The sequence below is a fragment of the Diadema antillarum genome, unplaced genomic scaffold, assembly GCF_040938485.1.
Source record: "Diadema antillarum isolate AM-2024a unplaced genomic scaffold, OU_Dant_1.0 seq00001071_RagTag, whole genome shotgun sequence".
Lineage (NCBI taxonomy): Eukaryota > Metazoa > Echinodermata > Echinoidea > Diadematoida > Diadematidae > Diadema > Diadema antillarum.
In genome coordinates, this window is record NW_027271896.1 from 351,065 (window position 1) to 365,260 (window position 14,196).

Consider the following 14,196-nt stretch of genomic DNA (forward strand, 5'->3'; position numbering starts at 1 on the left):
ATGTTTCATTTTTTTTTTCTGCTGGGAGAGATTTTTATGTTTATTTTTTGTCATAAAGAAATTCTTATAGGGAATTGAAATGATGTAATGATGATATAATGACAGATGTTTGATACATTTTTTTTTTCATCAGGGAATATTGTTTTCCCTTATTTACAAAATTTAAATATACATTGTATTCTATTACTGTATGAGTATATGTTATGTACATGTATTGTATTTAACTTTCTTAATTGTACATGTATTACATTATAATGCAAAAACTTGATTTGACTTAATTCTTTGTTTTGAATGATGAAAACCTAGCCTATGAAATTAATACATGTGCATTTTTGTGTGAATGCAGAAATGCATCCATCTTGACAAATGAAAGTGACAAGTTTGTATGTACCAAATGATGAACTGTACTTAGATAATGTACGAAAATGGGGAATTTCTCTTTATTTAATTTTCCTCGTTTTTTATCATCCCAAGACTTTATTAAACAAACATGAAATGTAATCATCTGTGATGCAGATATGTTTTAATTTCTCTGTGCAAAGTGTGTGCCAAACATGAAGTATGAGCAGCATGTACAATGAATTGGTGGTGGCATTGTTAAGGAGTATGTGTTGGCATTGCTAAGGAGTATGTGTTTGATTGAACAACTCTGAACACTGTGCTGTACTTTAAGCTTGAACATCTCCATTATTTCAGCAGGATATATAATATATATAATATATATACATATTGTATGTAATATTGTATATAATATATATATATATATATATATATATATATATATATGTCTATTTAATACATGCATGTATTCAAAATTGAACCCTTTGCGGTGCATCTACGCTCCCTGGTTTTTATTTTTCCTCCTTAATGGATATATATATAAAGTATATATATAACCCATTAAGGAGGAAAAATAAAAACCAGGGAGCGTAGATGCACCGCAAAGGGTTCAATTTTGATATCTGAAAAGTTCAAGAATGAACCCTTTTGGGTGGAAGAATGAACCTTTTTACAACCTTGAGGTTGAACAATGTATCCTTCAGAGGTTCAATTTTTAACCTGCCTGGGTGCAAAAAATAAACCTTGAGGTTCAGTTTTGAACTTAGAGGGTTCATTTTTATGATTTTCAATTTTCAATTTTCAATTTTTCAATTTTGAACCCCATAAAAAATAAACCTTGAGGTTCAGTTTTGAATTCAGAGGGTTCATTTTTATGGGGTTCAAAATTGAACCCTAGACAGGGGTTCAAATTTTGAGGGAAAAGGGGTGCTGCTATTGCATCACGCCTAGAGGTTCAATTTTGAACCCTGATTTCTTAGTGTGTATAGTGAAGTGGGTTTTCCCACCTCCCTGATGTGCCCTAGCCATTACCCGTGTCATCCTACACAGGTTCACTGCAGCTATGACAATGTACATGTTTTTATGCCAGTTTCTCTAAATTCAGATTCAGGGAGATGATTAGCTGTAACATCAAATATTACAGGCTCACAGTTAGTGCCATTTGTACACACTATGAATAAACGAGCATGACAGCCATGCAAAAAAAAAAAAAAAGGATTTAAGAAAATAATTTTATAATCAAGGTGATTGCAACTGTTTGACTAATTTCCCTACATCGATGTAAATAAGCACCGATTAATCAGAATTTTGATAAGAGCGGCGTAATGCAAAACTGGATTCGAATCAATGACCTCCTGATCACCGGATATGCATACTTATCCACTGGACCACCAAGCTTCCGCTCGACAGCTATACTGGTGGTTCTAATTATTGTAGTATATGCAGCGGGTATATTGCGTATTTATTCAAATAAAAGGAAACCAAAACCCAAAGAGAAACTTAGATTGAGTGAAAGCAGCAACATTAGTAGAACACATCAGTGAAAGTTATAAGAGGAAAATTGGACAATCGATGCAAAAGTTATGAATTTTTAAAGTTTTGGTGTTGGAACCGCTAGATGAGGAGGCTACTAGAGGTTATGACGTCATAATATATATATATATATATATATATATATATATATATACATACATATACAAATATACATATATATACATAATATAAAAGTAAATGGTAGGTTGTTTTGTGATACAACAGACCTACACATATGCATAAAATAAGACATCTTGAAAATTTTTGAAATCACTGCTCCCAAAGGTAAACAGGACCTTTAATGCATTCTTGCGTCGAGTTGCTTCTTTGCAACTTGACTGTCAAATTGCCCTACATCGACGTAATTATCAAGCTTCGATTAATAGCTGTTTAAGTAGTAACCATGGGCATTTATACTCGGGCTGGATCGATCAATTGCAATGAAATATCATAATTAGAGGCATTGATTACGTGTTTTCGTAGGGAACCTTTAACATGAGCCAGTGAAAGCAATGGGAACATCTTCATTGTTTTGATCACGTGTCATGTCCCCTTATTTAATGCAGAAAAAAAAAACATTTCTTACGAGTTGCAACGTTTTACAGAGACTTCTGCCATATACAGGTAAAGATCAGCAAGCACGTACGCCTGAAGTATTTCCGGTCGTTTGAGGAAGGCAGTGGCGTATCTAGGGGGGGGGGGGGGCAAGGGGGGCACGTGCCCCGGGCGCCACTCTTGGGGGCGCCGAAAACGAAAAAAAGAAAAAAAAAGAAAAAAAAAACGAAGAAGAAAAAGAAAAAAAGAAGGGAAAAATGAAGAAGAAGAAGAAGAAGAAGAAGAAGAAGAAGAAGAAGAAAAAAAAACAACTCGCCCGGACCGGGAAGGAGGGAGAATGGTGGTGGGGGGGGGGGGGGGGGGGGGGGGGGAGAAAACCAAATCAAACAAGATGAAAACAAAAAATGACAATGTTTATTGTGTTCACACAGGAATTCCATGTTTTGTAAGCTAAAATTTCGGCTCGCTCGTTGCGCTCGCTCGCCAAAATGAAAAAAGAAAATAAGAACAAAACGTGATGATGACGCGGACAAAATGACAATGTATATTGTGTTCACACATGCCATCGTTAGAAGGCAAAATGTTACACGGAGCAGCGGCTGCAATTTTATTTCTTTCGTTCTGAAGCGATCGCCCATTGGATCAAACGAGGGCGCCAAAGGTGTTGAACATACGGGGGTGGGGGGCGCAAAAAACCAAATCAAACAAGATAAGAACAAAACGTATAATGATGACGCGGAAATATACAAATTTCGGCTCACTCGCGCGTACTAATTTAGAGTATTTTTTTACAAGTCCTCAGTTTGTTGGTATAGATCGTTATTTATAAGGCCGTCACCATTAATTTTCTTGATTAGAATTGTAAGATTTAATAAGCAAAAAATGACAAGAATTCCATGTTTTGTAAGCTGAAATACAAAAATTTTCGGCTCGCTTGCTGCGCTCGCTCGCCAAAATTTATAACACAAAAAAAGATAAAAACAAAACGTGATGATGACGCGGAAATATACAAAAATTTTCGGCTCGCCAGCTGCGCTCGCTCGCCAAAGATCTATCTAGATTCATTACATTTAAATCATCCTCATCTATAAGGCCGTCACTATATCTTTATTAGAATTGTAAAATTTAATAAGCAAAAAATGACAACAATTCAATGTTTTGTAAGCTGAAATACAGAAATTTTCGGCTCGCTCGCTAAAATTTCTCCAAAAAAAAAAAAAGAGATAAGAACAAAACGTGATGATGGCGCGGAAATACATGTATACAAATTTCGGCTCACTCGTGCGTACTAATTTGGAGTATTTTTTCAAGTCCTCAGTTTGTTGGTATAGATCGTTATCTATAAGGCCGTCACCATTAATTTTCTTGATTAGAGTTGTAAGATTTAATAAGCAAAAAAGACAAGAATTTCATGTTTTGTAAGCTTAAATACAAAAATTTTCGGCTCGCTCGCTGCGCTCGCTCGCCAAAATTTATCTAAATTTATTACATTTAAATCACCCTCAAAAGACCCCTTTTAAGTCCTTGAAAAGGCATATCATGTAGACTTTTTTAAAGTCCCTACCGGGATGGGGTTGGGGTTGAACACTTTTTCAGAAATTAGGGGCGCAATTTTCGCGCTTGCCCCGGGCGCCGTTTTCCCTAGATACGCCACTGGAGGAAGGAGATATGATACGTGTTTACCATAAACCCCGCAGCCAAGAAAATGTGTCTATTTCTTAACGTGATATAAACCGGGAAATCCTATTCATGACATGAATGGATTACGTACGATTTCGGTTGTTTGGGGAACGAGTACAAAATCAAGTTGCGTGGGTCATTCTCTCGTTCGCACATGACACCCGAGAGACAAAAAGAGACAACAGCAACAACAACAACAACAACAACAACAACAACAACAACAACCTCCCCCCAAAAGCAAAAAAAAAAAACAAAAAAAAAAAACACACACACCACAAAACACCCCCGCTGTCTGTACACCAAGAGCAAACGATCACACTATCTGTCATCAGTTGGCCACATTTCCTTATTGGTAGTGAATGACTCGTTGCTTCAATACCATGACATTTGCGGGTCTGGCTCTAGACGTTTCTACAATAAAACTTTCTAGTCGCAACTTTATTATGACAACGCGAGTTAAGTCTATGCTGTCTCGTAGCAGGGAATATTCGTTGAAATCATCACACACTATAAATCAGACTGCCGTGTGAGGGGTCAGGTTGCCGAAGACAATGTCCAGAGCCAACATATGAACTGAGATGAGAAATATGGGATCAACTTTACACCTTTAAAGAAACAGACCAATGTCACACTGAGAGCACCCATATGGGTGTGACTTTGTACCTTTGAGACCAGAAAGGTGCAAAGTTGCACCTTTAAATATGTTCCCTTAACGGTCCGAGAGGTGCAAAGTTGCACCCGTAAAGGTGCTTCCTGCGTGACATTGGTAACGGGTTCAAAGTTGAATTTATTTTTCTTAGAATATTACACCATTGACCCCCCTCTCTCCCTCTCTCTTTGTGCTCGATAACGCATTCTTGTAGACGAAAAACTTATATGGCAAGCTTCACGGCGGAGAACAGATTTTGAACACACGCAAGACATACAAAAGTTGCACTACGTTAGGATATAATTATCAAGGAGCTTAAAGCTTCTTGGATATATCAAGACCTGAACTAGCAACGGGGAGTTGAATATTATCCCTACTACATGCCTAAAAACAGAAACAATCTCAGCGAGAAACAAAGCCATGCTGGTTGTCTCAGCAATTCCATGAAAAGGGACTCGGGATTTAAACTTCCCCAACAGTGATCATACGAGCGTGACTTTATGAGGGCAAGGAAATGAATTATATAACATGATATCAAAATCATACTTTCACTGGAAAAGTTCACGAAACACACTAACGCTGACAATGCATACTGCACTGTGATCAACCCATACTGTGAGATTTGTACTTACCAAGAAAAGGAGAGCAGGAAACAACGGATTCATATTTACCACCGAAATACTATCTCTAGCACACTGAAGGGCACACAGCATGTACGTCCGCCGAGTTTATGGGTTGATGACCAGAGGTGTTCGTGAAGCGAGTTGCCCTCAGACAGAACACTTCCTTGTTGGCTTTTCAGAGTGGTCGAAATGTATGGGCTCGTACGACTGACTTGCAATGCACCTCCAACGAGCTTGCTTCGTTGTGCCACAGTGTTTCTCCAGGTACCGTGTCCCGAGTGTGCGAGGCGAGGCAGGCCGGATTTTCGTGGGCGGCGACTGTCGAGATGGGCGGGCATAAGCAGGCAGCGATCAAAATGAGATAAAAAGAGCGCTTCAAACAACACATCTTTGATATGAGTATCAACGCACGCGCATGAAATAAGAAAGCTATTGCTATATTTGTATCAACGCCTCGTACACTTCGTAAGGCGCATTACGATTAGAAGGTGTGTGGGCACGTGTGTCAAAAAGCTAGCCTAGGTATCTGTGAAGGAGAAATATTTTGGGCATGATAGTTATTTGACACAAACATAAAAGACGAAAAAAAAAATCGGTTCTCCACTCACAAAATAGTTCTTCGTACAGAAGTTAGGCACCGCAGAACAACGCTCCTGTTTCAGGATAGTGCATTGACTTGATGTCTGTTCTCTCTATTTTTCCTTTCCTATAGAGCCCTGCTGGGCAGAGGATAGTACACAAATATACTTTGCCTTGAGAGTTTCTAGTTAAAACCATGGGCAGAGGTGACTCCAAAACAACTATTCACTGAGGGGCACAGCCCCGAAGTGAATACTCAGCAGTTCTTTTGGAGTCACCGAGGCCAATAGTTTTATCCAGGTACATTTGCTTTATATTCTGGATCGGAAATTTAAACAAAAGAACTGGGAAATGGGTTAAAATGGAGTGTCAAACATGCCAACATTCTGACATAGCTGAAAATGCCTCAAATCACGTACGTGAAGCTCTTTCAACCAACACCTTTAACCAACACATTTCACCCAAGGTTTATCATGAAGAATATTTATCTACTTCCTGTGACATTTTATAGTGCCAATGTGCTCAGCGAATTGTGGATGCGATTTTGTGGACGCTGTGTCATTCTTTGTCAAAACGTGATTTTTACATTCAATTGCTTTGGGGAACAATATATCGAAAAGTATGAAGCAGTAAGTATGGCTGGCATGTCATAAGATGACATACGAATGTAAAATTATTCAAAAGATGAATCACAAACAAAGATTCAAAACGGGATTCTAAAATCTCCATGTTGATATGCAAAGTGCATTACCCCCAACTGATTGAATAACGTTGAAGAGAGTTTCAGGTTTCAGGCCATTACTCTGCTTGTTTCGTAAATATAATTGATGTTGTTACGTTTGTATCTTTAGAACAGGATTAGTACTAGATTCAATGGAATCAAGCAGAAACTAAGCTGACAAAGTCCATTTCATAGGCGTCTGAAATGTTCCCATGGCGAAATTCACTCCACGTTGACTTTATGAGTGAATAAAAACAAAGCAAAAAAAATGGACCAGCGGATGTTTGACCATATCAGACGTGAAATAACAAAGCTCAGTGGAGTTCCGATTCCCATGTTTCCACCGAAAGGTGGTATCAGGCAATGTAACATGATTGTGCAGTGTGGTGTATGCAAGCGGTGATAATAATAATCAGGGACTCCCAATCATTTGTACACACCATCTCTTTCAATCACTCCCTCTCCCTCAAGTATTTAATCTCTGCATATATTCTAATCAATATTGCAATATTGTTGCTTGCTTGGTTTTTTAAAAATCAAAGTCATTTTAACTCTTTGTCGGTTCAAGAGCTACCCAATGTGTCGAAAACCTAGAGATTTCTCATTGATAACGCTTGATATTTTTTGTTACATATGACATGCGTTATGTGCAAATATGAGAACAGTATACCCTTTCTACAGTGATGTCATCCGGTCCCGTATAGACTTAATTATGTATCAATTCCATCCATGGACCCAACCTTTTTTAATTCACTCCCCTCGTCTTTATTTAGCATCCAATCTTTCATTCAGAGCTTAGATCCACTTAAAAATAGCCGTTTTAAGGGATCATCTAATCATCATTTTCCAATTCTGTCAAAACTTTTAGAAGACATCATTCTTAGTGCTCATGACAAGTTCCTTTGACTTTTCCTTTGCGCCTTTTAGTTTTCTGTTCCGTAATACAAAGGAACAACAATTCACCCTTACTTGGTGAACTGCTTCTAACACTTTATACGATGCAGCACTTGGCACATCTTTTTCACTTTTCATCCGAGAAGTCCTGAAATTCTTTCCTTTCTCAGTACTGCGAAGCTCGAAGACTTTATTCATTTGTATTATAAATTTTTCCATAATTTTTTCGCATCAGTTGTCACGACATTCAATCAAAAGCTAATTAGCCAAGGTAAAGTGCATCGATGTCTATAAACATAACATTATGACTGTGAAAATCCAACAGAAATAGTTGAATTTCTCTAAAATTGCCACCCTCTCAGAGGAGAGAAACAGGTATAAACCTTAAATCCCATACTATTTGCTGTGTCTTAGAGTAGCCCCAATCAGAAGTCAAGTTATAAAAACATTGCGTTTTTGGCTTCTTGTAACAAAGTCTGTGATCATTGCGTTGGACCCGTGTAGCAATATTCAGGACACTGTATTCATCTTGGGCTATTGCAACAAACAGCTACCCCCCACACTCTTTTACGTAAAAAAGCAAACCCGACTTGACTGAAAGTGTAATTTCAGGCAATATGGCGCATAGTGCATAGGTTCCATTTTGTGTTTGTGTAGCATGTACAGTATACTCACCATTTTTTAACCCAAAAGCGGAACAGGAACTTGAGGACTAAAAATTGAGAAATTGACAGCTGGATTATTTCCTGTTTGCTCATAACACTGAACGTGCCATGATTGGTTTCTAATTGTTCCATCACACATAGAGCATTTCGACTAGCTGAAAGATGAAATAAGACGACAGTTAAGACAAGGACATGTATGCAACATTTTAGTAGTCCCCAGAAAGCTCGACACTGTTGATAACAATAATCTATCAACTTATTCAAAACGTATGTGATATCGCTATAAGCTTATGTGGCTCGTATTCTAGCCAATATAGAAAGCGCAATAAGCTTTGTTTTCACTGGAGTGAATTAGCAGCAATAAAATATAGTTATGATGATGATAACAACGATAATATGAATTAATGATTGATTTTGTTTCACGCATCCACAAGATTTGAAGTGACCTCCCCCTTTTTTTTCCTTCACATTTTCCTGGACAAAATAATATGGTAGAAATGATGACATAGTAAAGGCCTTTATACGAGTAAGTAGACTTTTATTTTTCAGGTTGCAACTTTCTCAGCAGCAATAACCAAAATGTAATGACATATCAATGATGTATGATCATTATAAATTATAAGCCTCATGAAGAATATTCTTCATAGCAGAAATATATAATGCCACAGTTTTCTTTTTTCGTCGTTGCTTCAATATGGCGAAATCTCTCACGTACACCTAGTAGTATACGGATATCTACTTTAGCAAAAGCCGTTCGAACAACATAATCAAAAGAGTAAATAACTTCTACAGTTACTATAAAGGATATCAAGTCGTTCTCAAATAGTGTATGCTTTTGCCGTACAGACTTCAGTTTTCATGAACAGGGCCCCGTTTCATAAAACTTGTTATCAGTGACAAGTTGTCATAGATGTGACAAGCTACTGAAATCCTTGCATCTGATTGGCCGAGAGCAAATTTGTCATAGAAATGTGGCAGTTGTCACTGATAACAAGTTTTATGAAATGGGCCCCAGATTAATCTTTCAGGTAACTGGATACGCTGTATTGGTATGATACCTACATACATGTTAAACGAGACGGAACCTTTCCTCGTAACCTCTTCGGTATAAGGTGGTTGACTTCTTCTGTTCTTACAATCCCACAGAAACCTGATCAGGTAAGTTGCACGATGACGTATATAAGAACTGCTTGGTAAATAGTCACAACACCGTGACGTTAGTAGGGCAGACCAATCAATTTATGACAAGAACAGAAGGGATATAAGCGTGGCAGACTGCGGGGTTATTAATTGTGCAGAGCAGAACCAGAATGAAGACATAATGGGGAGGGGGGGGGGGGGGGTCAGAGTGATATATAGAAGGGCAAAAACACATTACTCTTCCTTTTTTAGATTGTGTGTGTGTGTGGGGGGGGGGAGGGTTGCAATGTGAGATACATTTATAGAGAAAGCACCGGAGTTTCCGTGTAGTAGCTCTGTGTTTTCCGCCGCAATAGGTATGGCATAGGGCTAGCCTATCAAGAGCAGAGGACAGTGTGACAACACCGAAACCAAATGTAACGGATGTACGTGGAGGATGTTTCGAGTAACCTTTGGTTACTGGACTTTCGTCCCACCATTGGTGGCCATTGTGTTGAGAAGAATATTAGTATGCAATGACGAATATCAAAGTGTCAAGCTGGCATCCACACTTTTAGCCAATTCCACAATTCCAACCCGAGAATTTGTAGAACATTGTCAGACGATAGCATCCGTGTATTGGCGGTTCAACCAAGGAAGCAGGAAGACAAATTTTATTCATTCCGAAAGTACGAGACGCAGCGGGAAGCGACCTTGTCCACAAGACGTCAATGTGACAAAAGTATATATTCATAATGTCTATTAAGCAGTTGTCCATATTGAGCAAAAGTTCGATGTTCATAGTAAGCTTACATCATAGTTACAAATATAGCTTTAACTGGAGAGCCGTTCAATGCTCAAGGAGTCAAATAGAGTGAGAGTGAATTTCACTGACATGACTGATGGGAGAATATGGATTGAGCTCTGCTAGAAGTAGACTCCGTTACAGCCTCGTCGTCTTTTCTGTCACTTATATCCCCACCCCCCCACACACAAACTCACACATACATTTTGTTTAATATCACTATGTATCATCCAGTCATGTATAGACAGGAGATATCGTCGACTAAAGCAACCTGATTCGTTAAGTGGGATAGTCCGATAAAGGTTTAGATTATATTCATGCAAAAAATCTCGCCTTGCTGGAACAAATTTATGAAGCGAAGGAAAGGAGCATAGAGAACTAACTACAAACACCAAAGTTGAACCCAGCACTTACACACGCTGCTGAATAAGCACAAAGGACCGCTCTGTATATCCATATAATGATAAAATATGGGGTAAATGATAATCATAATTATCATTCTTTTATCAACATAGTCAGTATATTTTCCAAAACAGTTCAATTATATACCAGTCCAATAATGTGCACTCCTCTCCAGCCCATCCCTTATGGAACAAACACAGTGTTACCACACTGTGTTAACATAGTCAACTGTATGTGTACCGAATGTGTGACTACAGTGTGTTCACAGTGTTGTCACAGTGTGAAATTGCAAACTACTAATGCGGGTGCACCACATACAACTCACATAGCCATTTACATTTACCGCCAGACCGCAGCTTTTTTTTCCATTGCGATTAGAGACATTTCATGTGATAATGCGCTATATAAATGTTGTGAATTATTATTATTATTATTAATGGTCACAGTGTGTCATATATATGCTGCAGTATGTGATAGCCACTGTAAGTGGCTTCACATCACAAATGAGGTGGAATCAACATGTAATAAAGTCGTGTTATGGTTACTTAACTACCTAACTATATACTTGGAGTCCTATTTAGTGAAAAAATTCAAGTACAACAACAACAACAAGTCAAAAAAAAAAACACAGCAAACGCAAACAGAAAAACTGACCACAAATGAATATTACTGATTAGTGGAAAACTGAGCAAAGAAAATGAGACTAGTAAAAATGTATTGTGATCATGGAGCCATATACTTGTTATAATTTAGATGAATGAACACTGTAACTAGAATGCTAGAATCACCGCTGTCTTTTACTTAACATTAGAGTTTTGCCTACTTGTTACACCAAAATACAAATAGCATTAAAATGAATACATTATATCATAATCTATACAATACTGTATCAAAGTGTCTCCTTGATGCACTCGTAAATATGGAAGCAAATCACAGGAAAGAGACATCTAACAGAGGAAAATACATGTATACGAGACTTATAAAAAAGTGTTTATTACAACATCACTGAACAAAAGAAAATAGCCACAGTATCGCTTTAACTTTATCTTAAATAACTGCCTCGTACTGAATACATGTCAACTCTCACTGCTATTACCATGATTAATCGCTGTGTACAAAATAAAACGAGAATGAAAGCGCATTCACTTTTCCCACGAGGGTAATGTATCGCGCCTCCATATCGTAGGATACGGGTAACACGTCGATCCTTCTTCGATATCTTGAACACCGTCAAGGTATTCAGACTGAATAGTCAGATACTTAAAATATTATTCCCCTTTTATAACCCAATAAGGTGTAGCAAAATAGTGCAGCCATATGCGCACTTGTTGAATTAGGGCGACACCGGTTAATCTTCTTCATGTGAACAGGAAATCTCCAGATTTTTCATAAGTGTTCACGGGGATAAAAGGAGCCCACTAATGATACATCAATGTTCTTGCATTTCGCAGTGTAGTGTGCGTTTTGAATGATGGGATATAAAATCTCGAGATAATTTTGGTCACCCACCACGCGGTCACCGCGGACGAGTGAACGCTCTAATTCGCAGAATAAGGGCAAGATTTCTTTGTGTCCCTATTATACATGCAAAAATCTCGAAATTGCGATCACGAGGCAAATCTCGAAATTTGTATCCCACTAATTCGTATACCTGTGAACCCTACTATTGTTACAAAAGCAGATAAAAACACAAACCAAACCAAACCAAACCAAACCAAACAACATGAGCATTGCACAAGCCTATATCTTCATGATTATACACACATACATACATATTATTCAGTGTTTTTGAGTGGTAGCCATGGTGAAGGAAAACAAATCATGGGCAAATAAAACAACAGGACGATGGTATCATGAATATGAAAATGCTGCATGACCGGCTTCCGTAAGCGACCAGACCTCCCACTGTCTATCAGGAGAAGCTTGGTGTTCTAGTGGACTCCTATCTACAGCAATCAGGTGATCGTGGTGTGGGTTCGAATCCCATCCGAGTATATCTATACCCATTAATTTTTAATCATGGCTGCAGCTAAAAAAAAGATACTAAATAATACCGACAATAAATTGAGTGCATATCTGTAACGTATTTTACGCAGATTGAATTAGCAGGATCATATATGTCATTGATCCTTCCAATAACTTAAAAATAATTATGATTGCGTGATTCTGCGCCTCAAATTGAGCAAAGATGGAATAAAGGAAATGTTAATTTTGGCTCTGATCGTACAAACATCGGGTCATTACTTTTGTAAGGGCATCTATGACCATGGATGACCGCCGGTGGAGTTCCTCATGGTCCAGCAGCAACTTCGTGAGAGTTGGTAAAAATCTTCGTGTATCGGGTAGCCATTGTGTTTCCCTCGTGCGTCCTTCGGGTAAACTTCTTGATAAAGATTCACGTCTTGACTTTCTGTACTTGCTTTGGCTGTCGGTTTGCTTTTGACCATGTTTGGGGGCAACTTGGCACGAAATTAGAAATTCCGTGTTCGTATGTGGCCATCTTGTGTCAAGTTCAGGACAGTACGTGTGACGTCACCTTGTATCATAAAGAGACAATCGGTGTATTGCGAAGGTTCGCAAAGACTCGGAAAAATTTCGGAATTCGTATCACAATAGCATTTCGGAGCAGGTCTTAACTATTAAAAGGACAATTTTGCTCTACAGTATGTCCCCACCACCCCCCCCCCCCCAAAAAAAAATACAATCGGATTTTCGAATTGATAACACCCGATATGATTGACCTGTCTAAATGCTACTTCAGGAACATCTTAGCTCTATTTTGCAGAAAACCTCATTCAATTTGGTTAAGCGGTCCAGAGAAAATGTAGATTGTTGTAAAGCATGTCATGAGTCTGATTCTTCCAATTTTAGCACTTCGATGCTCTTGTGTGCGAATACAATAGACAGAACTTGGAGAGAAGAGATTCCTGACATCCTCTACAAAATTCATCATTGCTCTTTTACCACTGAAGCAAATTGAATGGGGTTTTCTGAAGTTAAAGTTTCATACACTGAATTCATATTTAGGTCGATTCACTATATTTAAAGATATCATTGCGGAGGGTCCCGTTGTGATTTTTTTGGGGGGACATGCGGTATAGCAGGCCCGCGTTAAAGTGGTGTACCGCCGAATGAAGATTGAATAAATCGAAAAACCATATCTTCCTATCGGTTCCCTTCAAGGTTAGTTTTCATTGTCATTTAACACTGAAGAGAGGCATAATTGTCGGACAATGATCCCAATACTTTTTTTTTTTCTGCGAGAGCAGCACTTGAAAACAATAACAGTGTCTCGATACACGATCCAGTTTCGAATCTCTCCCTGTAGCGAAATACTAGTCCATTTCTAATCACAACGGCTCGCGGCAACGTCACGTTCAATCTTCGAGAAAATTCCTGGATTCTGTCTCAGTTTTGCCTAACGGGTGTTGGCAACAAGAATCTGTATCCTTTAATGACGATCTCTATTTAAAAGAAAAAATAAAGTAGCCTATCCATTCACTCATCACCCACTGCTGCAGAAGCGGCGACCAATACATTTTTCCTCATTAGAGTGGACTGGACATAAAGTAATGTTTTCCTGCCCCTTTATCTAATTAGTCAAGTATAAATTCATTAGAGAAGTTTTGTAG